The sequence below is a fragment of the Salarias fasciatus genome, chromosome 23 (assembly GCF_902148845.1).
Source record: "Salarias fasciatus chromosome 23, fSalaFa1.1, whole genome shotgun sequence".
Lineage (NCBI taxonomy): Eukaryota > Metazoa > Chordata > Actinopteri > Blenniiformes > Blenniidae > Salarias > Salarias fasciatus.
Genome location: NC_043766.1, coordinates 26,837,911 through 26,849,462, shown reverse-complemented (window position 1 = coordinate 26,849,462; position 11,552 = coordinate 26,837,911). Strand labels below are relative to the sequence as shown.

General features: G+C 43.9%; 1 protein-coding gene across 3 annotated transcripts in view; it reads left to right on the top strand.

Annotated features, from left to right (window-relative positions):
* The first annotated feature begins 6,595 nt into the window (after nt 1–6,595).
* Nucleotides 6,596–11,552, top strand: part of kank4 (KN motif and ankyrin repeat domains 4) — a 93,284-nt gene continuing 88,327 nt past the window's right edge. For 2 of the 3 annotated variants that reach the window (XM_030082492.1, XM_030082489.1), the window contains exon 1: nt 9,323–9,346. The gene's annotated coding sequence lies outside the window, so the exon portion shown is untranslated. Of the gene's footprint in view, nt 6,620–9,322; nt 9,347–11,552 lie in introns of those variants that run through there. The other variant, XM_030082490.1, reaches the window with a different exon arrangement.

Here is an 11,552-nt window from a genome sequence, read left to right as displayed (position 1 = left end):
AAAAAAAATGCACCAACTCCCCATCGGGGAATCGAACCCCGACAGCTAAACACTCCTAAACCGTTTCCCATTCATTTTCAATAGTGTCTACAGTGCAAGTGCAGCGTTGGACCACTAGTGTAAAAATGGGGGCGCTGTTTTGCTCCTTCCTCAGAAGGAAAGCGGTTGTTATGTGTTTATCAGTCAGAGACAGAGGAGCGTCGACTTTTAGGAGATTTACAACTTTTATCTCAAGGATCGCTTGCATCAACAAAGGTAGGTGTTAAAGAAGAACTCAAGTGATTTTGAGCCTGACACCTCCATAAAGCATTAAGTGTGTGTTGTATTTGAAGCATTAAGTGTGTGTTGTATTTGAAGCATTAAGCGTGTGTTGTATTTGAATATACTGTAGTATCGAGCAGCGACTTCAGGCAGGAGAAAAGACAGACGACTTCTCTCGTTGAACCAGGGTTTTTTTTTATTATGAACAGCACACCAGTAACACACACACACACATCATGGCAGCTTGCAGGCCCCTAGTCACCCCCAAAGCAACCCCACCCGCTCACTGTCCGACACATGAATAACCAAAAATAACACAAAATGAACAATAGAACTCAAGAACAGGACTAATAAGCACAACTAATAATAAAAGGGAACAACACGAAAACAATAAACACTTGAACCGTCCGGAACGGCCCAAACACAAACCCTTCCCAGCTTGCCCTGCAGCATGCATGCACAACAGCGACCCCTGGGTTGCTTCAACACTAATAAATCAGGTGAAGTTGTTTTACGTTACCATACAGGCATCTCCATCACACTGATAAACAATCAATTTCAATCAATTTATTTTTGTATAGCCCAGTATCACAACAACAGTTGCCTCAGAGGGCTTCAAGATGTTACATTGATTGGTAAAATTTCGAAGACTGATAATGACTTTGATAATAACAATGAATCACAGTGTAGTGTCTATATAAACGGTCCACAGACAGAACAGAGTGAGAACGCTGACATCAGACCAATAAACGTAGTGGCATGAACAGTCCACAATAGCTCGTCAATGACTGAACTAATAATGTTAAAACAATAAAAACAGTGAGTGTTTAGCTGTTAATATGTCAGATTCACAGTAACGAGACAAAACGAAGCAACCACCGCCTTAGACCCTCACATCCGGCAAGAAAAAACTCCAGAAACCCAGTGGGAAAAGAAGAAATCTTGGGGAGAACCACAGTATGGAGGGATCCCACTCCCAGGGACGGACAGCTTTGGCAACAGCTAGCATGAGATAATAGTAAAGCTTAGGACATGTTGAGTACAGTCCGTTGGACGGTCACTGGCTGGAGAGGTGGCCCGAGTTTACAACTTAAAAAAAAAATAAATAAATAAACAATAACACAAGTCATGTAGAGAAAGTGCAAAGTTAAGGTACTTTCTCTCCTGTAAATTTTAACGAAATCAGAAAACTTTGGTGGCAAAGTCTGTTCTTAGTCCTGATTTGGTATCAATACATTTCTTCATTAAATATATAATGCTAATTTTCTTTTGATAAATATGTGAAATATTTCTCTTTTGAATATTTTAATCTGATTTTTTTTTTTTCTTGAAAGGAAAAAGTAATTTACCCCTATTTATATACTTGTATTTCAGTAAAAAGTTTTAGGATCTGGTTATAGGATCTTTGAATTAGAGGGTTTCAGATGTAATGGTGATGTGTGGTTTTTGTTTACTTGACTACTTAGTGTTTGACTTTGTTATACGAGCTTTTTCACACCACAAATACTGTTTATTTCTTATGTGTTATTTTATATAGAAAAAAATGAAGATGGGCTTTAGTTTCTTTCCGGGGAGAGTGAGAGTTTCCTTCAGGAGTTAAGCTGTTTAGGGTGCTTCCAATCAGGTACTTATAAAAGTAAATACACAACTAAATACTGATAAATGAAAATTAACCATTTAGTTTATTTTGTTGTTTTTATGGTGTGTTTCAAGGAGACAAGGTGAGATCCAGCAGAGACCTGAACCACCTGGCCTGTGCTGGACCACAGTCGGTGGACACAGCTGATGAAGGATGCCACTAATGGTCTGCTGGTGAAGCACCATGGGACAACAGACATGTTGAGGAGGGTTGATGTTGAACCAGGCAGAGAGGCGCAGAATGGAAGAGGCTGATGAGGGAGAGAGAGAAGAGAAAGGCAGAGCTGAGGACTCCCACCAGATGCCTCTGCAGATTCTGCCCACTGCCACTGAAGCAGGGTCCAAACAGCCCTCACATTCACACTGGCTGTCCTGGAGTTCTTGGGAAAGACATCTACTGTCTCTCAACGCTGCTTTCACTGTATAAGGACCAGGGGTCGACCAAGGAACTGACGTGGATGGAGTTCCAGAGGTCTGCCTTCGCTGAGGCTGAGAGGGACAGATGGCTGAGTGAAAGGGCCAAGTAATATTTCATTGCACATAATGTACATAGTATTATCAGTACCATTACCATTATCATTTATTTTTTTGTAAACCCGTCTTTTATTTTCTCTGGGGCTCAAAGTGGGAGAGACTGAGGCAGGAGGTGATGACGATGCCAAAAGAAAAAGGAGGAAAAGGAGTACCAGATTTTCACTAAGCCTTGTAAAGTTTTTACACTGCAGCATAGCACTTTCTGGTTGCCTCGGACCCCTCCAGGAACCCAAAGACAACAGCAATGGCTCGGTTCTGGATGGGGTCCTACCTCAGACTTCTCAGTCTTTTACCCACTGATCTTAAAGTTCCAGTCTCTTAACGTGCTACCGGCCTATTATTTTATTAAAAATGTTTTGAAACATTTTATAACCTGGAACAGGAGGAGTTGCAGATTTTACCTAATCACAGATCCATTATTTCTGTTACACAGGAGTGGGAACCAGTGAGTCCAGTGCACGGGCTTGCACTCGGCGAGCCCTCCACGGTTTGGCGCAACATAAACCATCCTGTCCTCCCAAACAGAGTCTGGGACCTGTCATGACTGGTGGCTCACGACATTCTCCCAGTCAGATCCGTTATGCACTCCAGGGGAAATGCGGAACACTCAACTTGCCCCCGGAAAGAACGAGTCGGGCAGGCGGCAGGACATCTGAGCTGCCAATGAGAGTGCAAGATGCCAACAGAATGAGCGTGGTGTATGCAACTCCCCAGAATAAACAGCCTTTGTTTGGAAAGCTCACGAGGGGGGACCCAAAAGTTCCTGGACTGTGGTTATAAGCATAACTGTAAAAATTTTCACCTCCCAAAGATGCACAGGCAGCTCACAGGCAGTGTTTGTTATTACAGTCCCGCTTCTTTCTTCGAAAAATCCGAAAATGGTGGAACCCGATTTTGTTTTCTACTAGGAAAAACGGCAACAGAAGCACTCACCTTGATCTACACTGTGTACAAAGATGAGGCTCTGTGGAGAACACAGGTCTATGGGTGCTTTAAGAGTGGTCAGATGTCCATCGAAGACTCGCCTCGCTCCGGCCGACCCGCACAGAGAAAAATGTCCGCAAAATCGAAGCTGATCTGCTTTTTTGACGTCAAAGGGATGGTCCACAGCGAGTTTGTGCTGCCGGGGCAAACCGTCAACCAGGACTTCTACATGGAAGTGCTGTGGCGGCTGATCAACAGTGATCCTATTCACTGCAGCAACGGCCAATCCGATGCCTGGCTTTGCTGTGCCACTGCCTTGCATGGACTCCATCTTAACAGGCAGGACTAACAGGGCAAGACCATCTTTTCCGGCCCCTATGCGACCGTCAGCTCCTGGATATGGTAATATGCAGCTGCTTGGTGATTCCTTGGACTGTATGGAGTCTGTGCTAGCTCTTTCCCCCATTGTGTTCAGTGTAGTGGGAGTCCCTTTGCGACACCTTTCGCAATTCAAGCGCCAGTCACAATCTCTGCTCATGTGCCCAGTACACAGGCAGGCAGAACAATTTCCTTCCTCCAATAGAAAGTCAATTTTCTCCCACTGCTTCTTCTTCTTCAGCTGTGAACACTCCTCCACTGAGTGCTCACCAGTGCTATGCACATTAGACTCTAGCCTCCTTGCAACTTCACCTTCAGTTGCTAGGCTTGACTTTTTTGCAGTCATTTTCGTCTGGAACTCCAGCCTTTCCTTTCTCCTTCTCAGCTCTTCTGCTTGCTTTCCCAGAGCATGTTTCTCCCGTAAGGAAGCAGCTCGAGCTTCCAGAGTGGCTCTCTCTGCCTCAGCCTGCAGGAGCATAATTGATACAACATCTACTGCTTCTCTGAAACCTTGTAGCGTTTCTGCCATACCCCTCTCAGGCATGACAGCTGCAGCGGGTTAGTTCATATTAACGCTCCCAATTTGTACCCTTATTTCATAATCCATGGCCAAACATACTTTAAAAAGAAACCATAAAACAATATACCAGTCCGTTACTGCAAATACCAGTTCATTTAAATACCAAAAGGAAACTTAAATTCTTAAATAGTTGTTTCAAAAGTTCAAACCGCACACAACACAAATTCCGTCTATGAAAATAAAATCTCTTCCTTCAAAGTAATGTCTGCAGTTTCAGCTTCACTTTCAGTTATTGTGTGCACACTCTCAGTTAATGACTGTATGATGATAGTGTGCGTCTGTGTGGTAGCTACCGGGTACCTCCTTTACATGAACTCTTCGCAAAGCTTTCCTCGACAGTCCGCTGCTGCCGCTACACTCCCGCGCTTCAGACGTCCACGCGGCACCAATGGATGGCGCACTGCTCGGCTCCGGCTCTGTTGCTCCGACGCTCTCTGCCGCTAGATCCCGCCAACCAGACATTTGCTGCTCGGCTCCTCCGCTCCTTCACCGGCTGCTGCTCTGACGCTGACCCCGCCAATCGGGGACTTCTGCTCGGCTCCGGCGCCCCCTCGCCGCAGCACCGAATGAACCGAGTGTGGACCCCGTCGATCCAGTGATGATCCCTTGCCTCCATGAGCCCCGGCTGTGACGCTCCCATGTCTCCAAACCACAGCCTCCAGCTGTCCAGCAACACGTGGAAGTCCAGAAGATCTTCAATCAATCACCTGATTCCGTCCACGATCCTTTGAGCAGCAGACTTCTGGCTTAAAATGTACATCCCATTCCCAATCTGGGCTGATACGCTTTGGGTTCCTCTGAGGGTGGAAAGGGAGACACGTGTCTGTCACGTGTCCGCGGCCAGTCCGTCAATAAAGTCCACTTATTTTCACCGTTTGGGTGTGGTGACCCATTCATTTCCCTCTATGCTTATAAATCCACAGTTTACAAGTGCCAAGCTGGAGCCGGAGAGCTCACACAAAAGTTCCCGCATCCGCCGAGCCCAACACTATCCGACACGCCGAAGTTGCCGGACGAACACCGTCAGAGGACTTTTTGCTGACTCTCTCACACACCTGCAGCTGTGTGCTCGTTATATGCTTTCACTCATCCTGCTCCCCCTAGCGGTCAAATCATAGAATGATGAATGGCTCTTACAACCAATAGTACGTGACTGCAGACAAGTCGATCCATAGTGTCAAAGTTGATCGGCTTATGCGCAGCAATACAGAAATAAATAATTACGTGTGGAAAAAAATAGAGGAAGAAAATCAAAGATTTGAAATAATGAAGATATAAATGTGACAGCGAATAAAAAAAGTGTGAATAAATAAATAAATAAATAAATAAATAAATAAATAAATAAATAAATAAATAAATAAAATGTCAGATGAAAATAAAGTACAGAAACATATAATCTTGAGAAAAGAAAATGTGAATTAAAACAATACAGAAATAAACACAGGCATCAAAATTAATGAAGAAGGAAATTATAAAATCGCCAAATAAATAAATAAATAGACCTAAGTGAAAATCAATGTATAATTTCAGTTACATTTTATAGGCTTTCTCATGAAAAAATAATATATTAATATTGTATGATTTATTGGCACATACTGTACGTTTATATTGACTCATTTTTATATTTCTGTATTTTTTTTGAATGAGGGCAGTTTCGGTCCTCCATAGTCTGCATGCAAATCTCGGCATGCAGGCATAACTCGGCACAACCTCTGTACCCCCCTCCACTTTTCAAAACAAACTCATGCCCTTGCACCACATACATCTCCACCGCCCAGACACACCAGGCAGTGTCCACAGTATCCTAAACACCTCCTTCAGACGCCACATCCCCCGGACTGTTTTTAAACAACAAATGACTTTTGCTTTTAACAATAAAACTTCACAGAGAGCGCACATCCAGACCGATGACCCCTCATTATGCTAGTGTTTGTATTAGTGAATTTTCAGAACTTTTATCAATTATTCATTCCAAATATAACTGAATGCAGTACTTACATATAGATGTTATCTCAGATTCAATGTTCAGACAATTTTTAAACCTTTTAAACTATTTAGATTTTAAATGTGTCACAGAGCCCACTCACAACAGAGGACACACCCCGGACCTGGTTATAACCCAAGGTCTTCCTATCAGTGTGTCTTATCGCTTCACGTCGAGTTTTAATGCAATGTCCCATTTTAACCAACAGGCGGCGACATTGTCCAGGAAAACCCCGGCTGGACCGTCCAGCAGCATCATTCCCACCTTCACCGGAGCATCCACTCCTCCAGTCAGCAGGCTACACATCCACGATTTCATCGGTAAGACACTTCGTTTTTCTTCTCCTCCGTGCTTCAAATGGTGAATGTGCGGGAGTCTCCTGCACACAGCAGCGTCTGTGATCCCAATTTTCGGCTTATTTGCATCAGTTTCACCGTGCAGGCTTTAATGAGGCTACTGAGTGTTGTTGTTGGCGTGCGTTTTTCTTCTTCTTCTTATTTCTTTTACGATATGAGGAGGGTAGCTGCACGTGAAAGCAGCGCAGAAATGTGAAATGACAGGTGTGTCGTTTCATCCCTGCGTGCAGCCAGCGTTGGCATTTGTCAATACGACGGTATGTATGCTGGACGATCCGCTGCTGCAGCTGCAGAGTGGCTGCTTGGTCAGCAGCAAAGATGTATCGATGGCCAGGAGCTACTGATGTGCCTCGGCTTCCAAAAACCACTCAGGTTTTCTGGCTTGCTGCTGCAGCGAGGATGGTGTTACAGGAGTAGTTTCTAGGTGCAAGACTTCCCACGGGACTGTAGATGACGATGGAGCCACTGCATGCAAAACACCAGCGCCATGCTCAGTCTGACATACCTCAGAATAGGTTATCTCTCCCATCTGCAGCTATGTGGTGACTGTAGCAGTGACTGCTTTCACTGGAAAGAGTGCACCAGAAGCCCGTACCTCATTTAAAGTGGGTCCGGTTGATCCCAAATGTCATTTATGGTATTGCTTAATGAAAGAGATTTCATTACAGATGAAACAACCAGCTTGTGATTTATCCTCATTTAATAAGAGCGGCTGGTGTGAGATATGCTCTCTCACATCCTATCCAAATCCTAACCAGGAGATGCATTATGAGGGAGGATTACTGTGTTTGACTTCCCTCATCATGTCCTGATAACATCATCTTTCTCTGGAGGAAAGAGCCTGCCACCCATGCCCTATTTACTACTCACTGAAAAGCACACAGTGCCTTGTTTTTGACTGGCTACTGGGTGACACATTGGATGCAATGATCCTGCAAGATAGTGACAAAGATTACTCGACAGAGCTGAGAAATGAAAAAAGATGGAAAAACTCTCTGCCTCGGTGTGTTTTCCTGTAGTTCGGGGAGATCTGTTTGCATATTTAGAAGGCATAGTACCACTAACTCAGGAAGAGCATAAATAATTGCTGTTTAAGTTAATAACATGAAAAGACGTACTTACTCTGAATGTAACCGCTTCGGGGATATTGCCACCTACTGGCCTATTCAGCTGGAATTTAACCCCTACCCTGCGCTAGCAATGGGGACCTTTCTATGCACTGAGCTGTGGACTTGGCCTTTATCAAGGCGGGCTTTGTCCCAGAAGGCACTGAGCTCTCATGGCCAGAGTGGTAGAGGTGGGTGGTTGTAGCAGCTTGAAGCCTATGACATGATACACCCACCACACCCCACCCCACAGCCCCCTCCAGCAGCTTCCAGCCGACTTTTCTCCCAGGAGTGGGGGGTGTCCACTGAAGAGAAAATGAAGGCATGTTGAGCGACAGGCAATGCTGCACTGCAAGAATGAAAGAATGAGAAGCACGTCCTGAAATCTACTGTTAGTTCTCTCCTCAGCAGCAAAGCCTGTGTACACTTGTGCTTGCAGTAATCTTCTATTTCTGCAGGATAATTCCAGCATTTAAATACTAATGTATAATTTACACCTCGACAGATATAGAATCTAATTACCCAGTGATCACTCAGCACAAAGTTTCTTAATGCTTATTAAAGTAGTCCTGCAACATTTTCTTTCAATGTTCTGATTATTTTTAGATGCTACAGCAAAACTTCGTCAGATTTCTCCAAACCTGTCCAGAATGCCAAGATATGTACTTTGAAGCACAGGAAGATCCAAGTATCTTTTCAGTCAACCTTAGGCTTGACTTTCTATGTCTTTTGAATCATTTGAAGGATGATCAGGGTCTTCAAGACACACAACTGTTCCAACAGAAACTGTCTCCTTGGGTCTCCAAACCCCATCATGAAGGAATGTGGGATTTCTCACCTCATTCTTACAGCACAACAACTTCATGGAAATGTGCTGTGAGCACCAAATTCAACTGATTATCACTTATTTTATGCAAGAGCACTGTGACTGCTTTGCCGTCACATCAGCTGGTTCAGTCATTTCTCCCGGCAGACATTTCTCACAAGCTCTGCTCAGCTGACAGAACCGTCTCATGTGCGAGCGTGAGTTAATGAGATCCTTCATGAGTGTATGCTTGTGTGCACAACCTTGAATGCATATGGGCACGTATCGGAGCAGATCTCCACCCACGCCCCCCCCCCCCCCCCCCCCCCCACCTCCCCACCCCCCTCCCTCTCTCTCCCCTATTCTCATTTTGCATACTTGAGATCATCTGAGTGACTCCCATTCGGTGCGTGCTGAAGGAGGTGGGTGTATCCAGTCCAGCCGCTCTGATGTTAGGAAGCTGTAACTCCTCCATCCTACTCAGTCTGCTCTCTACTCTCCCTGCTCTCCTGTTTCAGCCAGCCTGTCTGCCCTCTAGCGTAGCACTCTCCTTTCACTCACCACTATTCATCACCGTCTAGGTTATATTTACACAAACGCATGTAGGTAGACAGCGTGCGTTCTGAGTGGACTGAAGAGTTTGTGCCTGCCTGATTTAGAGAGATATTTATGCATGTTGCACAAGAAAGGTGTAGAGAGTGGGGTTCTGTAGCGGCACTGGTCAAACTCAAGTTTCATCCCCACTTTTTGTCCCAAAGGATAACACGCACAGCTGCAGAGGTAAGGAGAAAATAGATGTGCCTCACACTCATTTGTGTTTATTAGTCTTTCACTGAGGTCCTTATTTAGATTGTTCCTTATGTTCTGTTTTTTGCTATTATCTTTCCTCGTTTTCTTTCAATTGATTTTCTTTCCCTCTAGAATATTTTTGAAATAAGCTTTTTAAAAATAATTTGTACTTTGTATTTGTAATTTGTACTGTTTAATATCTATTTCAATCTATTTATGTTTCTTCTGTAACTTCTAACCATAGCATTTTGGACATTTTTCTGAAAGTATATTCTCTTTGGACTCAGTCATTTCTTGCTACTCCGATATGTGCTACTCTACTTATTCTTTAGCGATTCAAAGAAGACATGCAGGAATTTATAGTGATGTGTCCTGGCAATACCTGAATGCTGGACCTCAAAATGAAATGAATGTCACCCAAAGAAATTGAATTAGTCGCTGGAGTCCCAGCAGGATATAGATGTCAGCCTTTCTGTAATGACAGCAGCTGTTCTTCTCTGAGTAGACGATATTCCTGATATATCTGTGCTGAGCTTTGGAATCTTAAATATGTTTAATTAAATATATCTGTTAATCTGATACTGCAATCTTTTCTGTAAACATTTGTACAAACATGCAAACAGAGAAAGAGCTCTTCCTCTTTTAATTTTCTCTCTCTCTCTCTTCCTTTCTCCTCCTGTCCATCTCACTGTCTTCTGTGACTCTCTGCACCAGTTGATTTTGTCTGTCTGAAGCATTTCATTAGCAAGGCCAGGTTTCAGTAAAATTCCCTGCTGGCCTGACTAATGTCTTTCAGCTGGAGTCTGACATGTGCACATATGCAAACGGTTCCAATGTCGAAAGCGTGCCAAACAGACAGGGGATGGTGAGAAGGAGGAAAAGTGAAGAATTGCTGTTATTTAGAATGATCATACATGCAACTTCTGCTTGGTTGCTTCGACACGCATTCAGCCAGCATCCTTTGCGTCTCTCTCTCTCTCCCTCTCTCTCGGGCTGCATGTATTCACAGTTAGTCACTGCTTTGCTTGCCTGCCACAGAGAATTGGCCATGCATGGTTGACTAACTGCAACTACACAACATAGAAAAGGCAAAAAGTTACCATTTCACAGGGCATTTTTGCAGGGCGCTGTTTCATTGTGTGTGTCTGTGTCACTACCTGCATTAATGCTATTAAGGCTTTGATGGCCAGGTTAAAGGGCAAATTGTTCGTCACACATACACACGCATGGTGTGTGTGCAATGCAACTGACCCGCATTGGCGGCAGTCCCTCTGTGTATGTGTGTGTCTGTGACTGTGTGTGTGTGTGTGTGTGTGTGTGTGTGTGTGTGTGTGTGTGTGTGTGTGTTAGGGCGATTTCCTTGGAGGTGCAGAGAGGTGAGTCATACCAGCTGACACGCTGGTGGCTGTCAGGAGCTCTCAGTGTAACGATGCCGTGATGTGTGATTTGCAAATTAACACTGTCTGCTGAAACCATGTATCTGTGAAATGTCGACTTTTCAGGAAAGAAAAACAAGCAAAACTGCCCTTTTCAAGTGTGATACCAATCATTTTGTTGGGATGTGCTGTGCAATCTCCAGAGCTTCTGCTATCCCAAGTCCCGGCACTCAGAGGGATTTCTAATCTCTTGAAGTCAAATGCTAAAAAGTCTGTAAATCTGAGCTGCATAATGTGAGCTACACTACCAGCAGAAAGTGATAACCTTGTTTTAATCTGATTTCTGGTGTTTCCAGAGCAAGTACCTGACCTGCGATATAGTTAAATCACTGCGGCTTAGAAAACACAACACTCCGATGACCACCACTATTTGAGAGCAAAAAACACAATTGAAGCAAAACTGTAATTGCACAATTTTACATTGAGACAGGTGCTCTAAAACCATTGTAGTGTTTCATGCAACTCTCCTCAAGTAACAACAACTTTCAGAAACTTTTGTGCTTTTGTGGCTTGCACAGACAAAGCCAGTGACATGATTCAATGGAGTCTCAGCTTGAAGTTAAACATTGTGGACTTCACAGCAGTAAGTAGACGTTAGCTAGTTAATATGTCAAACTATAATGGTGAACATGTTAAACATTGCACCAACCACACACTGTAGAGAAAAAAACACAAAGGATTTGCAGATTTTTAGCAACAGTTACTCCTGTCTTTCCAGTAATCAGAGCATACTAAATGTTTTCAACGCAAATAATTCCGAG